Here is a 2,500-nt window from a genome sequence, read left to right as displayed (position 1 = left end):
ATGAAGTTGTTGTTGTTGTTGCTGCTGCTGCTGCTGATGATGATGATGATGGTAATAATGTCAATGTTCCTGATACTGATACTGCTGCTGCTGCTGCTAATGATCATGACAATGGTAACGATGCTGATTTTGATGATAATGGTGATGGTCCTGGTGATGAAGCCGCCGCCGCCACGACGATGATGATTACTATGACGATGATGATGATTTCGGTTCAGTACAATCTTCAACACTGTGAATTTGAAGTATCTGTTACGCTATTTTATTATCTACATCTTCCACTGTATTATCTGATCCTCGTAACGAAACGAAGCCATAACTGGACAAAGCTAAAGCAGAATGTATAAGGAATCATCGTACTGAGAGGCGTAACGTTTATATAAGTTCATTCATCTTAACTTGGCGAGGATTTTTGTTCTTTTGTATGTTAATCCCTGTAGCTCACGGGCAGAATAAGGCAATGGCTCAACATCCTTTCCACGGAACTTTGTGACTAGGGCAATTTTCTGGTGTTAATTTCACGTTACAGTTCAATATTCGAGATGGAGATATGGTAATTTTACCCCTAGTTAACATTACTTGTGCAATATTTGTAGGGAAACTAAATCCAAACCTTTTTACAATGCAAGTTTCTTTCAGGCCGAGCGAAGTCAAATGTCGGTAGTCAGAAAGTCAAGAAAAGGCATCGTCGTACTTAGGGTTTTGTATCCGTAGAATTTAAGGAGGATTGTTGGATTTGCAAGCTTTGAGTTGTACTGGTGAGAGCAGTGAGTGGTTTTTATCGACCCCACACACCACACCATCACTTGAGCACAGATGAATGCCACCAGGGAGTTTGCACCCCAGGGATATGGGAGGGGGAAAGACAAACAGGGAATGAGAAGAGCAAGGGGGGGAGAAGCAGTGGAGGAGAGAAGCAACGGATGAGAGGAGCAGAGGGGAAAGAGGAAAGGGCAGCATGGGGGATGAACAGTGAGCTGGGGAAGAGCCGGGAGAGACAAGCGGAGGGGGGGTGACAAGGAGAGAGAGGATGGGGCAGAGAGGGACACAGGAGGTTAGATGGTGGCTACATCACACCGCAGTTTACGACGTGCCTGAAAAGTAAGCCTGAGTTACGCCTGTGAATGGAGGACGGGCAATGGCTCGGTTGCAACTAGTCGGCGATCACGGCAAAGAGAACCGTATGTTAGGGTGGCTTGCTACTACTTAGTATGGCCGTAAAGAAGTCTGCACTTTAAGGTAAGGTAACGAAGTTGAGAAGGTGTAAATTTACCTCCAACAATGATGAACAAACTAATTCCAACGTGGCGCAACCGAGTTTGAATTTTCGTATAAATGTATGCTTCTTGCGATTTAATCTTGTATGCACACGTATATTGGTTATCTGTTCTACTCAAACACTCTGAGAGGCAAGGCTGTTCAGTGCATACCTTACCCGGACGAAGCCATAATTTCTAGAGTAAAAAGTAAAAATAATTCTGGTCATTAATAACCAGGTGTAGAAATGTTATTTACTGGGTAGATACAGCCATTTCGACACGACTTGGACTATCTTCGAGCAGGAAGAGGGTCCAAGTCAGGAGAAAACTGTTTTATCAACCCCAAGAATTTTCATATGTGGGTGTAATTCTTCCATTTGAACATTTAACGGCACTGATATCGAAGCACAAAAATAGTTTCGGTTGTGCCTGTGAAAACCAGATTATAAAGGGCTCTGGTGAAAGCAGTCGATGATCACAATTAAGAAGCCTGTACTTAAAGGCAGGTAGCGGGTGGCAATCGGTGAGTTTGAGAAGACTGGTTCGATTTTCTTGAGAACGAAATTGCCTGGGAGGTGGTTGGCGTGTGATAGTCTTCAATGAGATGGTTAGAGACACCGCAACTACAGGACACCGACACCCGCTGCCTTAGATGAGCCAAGTACTTTGTCCTTCCAGTATCGATCTTCATTAATACCTTCAGTCTGTACATCCTTTTTCTCTACTTTTGTCCTCCTTGTCTTTCTTCTCTTACTGTTTTGTCGGCTTATTATTCTCCATTCCCCTTTTGTCTTACACCTTTGTCTCTAAGTGTGCAATGTCCGTCCGTCCGTCCGTCCGTCCGTCCGTCCGTCCGTCCGTCCGTCTGTCTGTCTGTCTAAAGTTTGTAATTGTGTATGTGTCTGTATTCTCGGTTGTGTATGTAAGTATGCATATGTGTGCGTGAATATGTGTGAATCTCTAGACGTATTTGCCTATCAGTATTGTTTATTTGTCACAAAAACACCCTCTCCACCAGATGCTCCCCACTCTTTTTATCTGCCTGAGAACTTTCTGAGCTTCACTGTCCACTCAGCACTACTCAGCCCTGACTTAATACCGCCCAGCAAAAACATCTACCGCAACGTTTATAATTATCAGCCTCACCACCATCGCCGTCGCCATCATTATTGCCATCATCAATATTTTCATCACTAGTATCGTCACCATCATGGTCATCATCATTCTCCTCACCATCATTA

This window comes from Coenobita brevimanus, chromosome 64 (assembly GCF_032717465.1).
Source record: "Coenobita brevimanus isolate Jiangsu-jjx chromosome 64, ASM3271746v2, whole genome shotgun sequence".
Classification (NCBI taxonomy): domain Eukaryota; kingdom Metazoa; phylum Arthropoda; class Malacostraca; order Decapoda; family Coenobitidae; genus Coenobita; species Coenobita brevimanus.
This window is presented reverse-complemented; position numbering follows the sequence as displayed.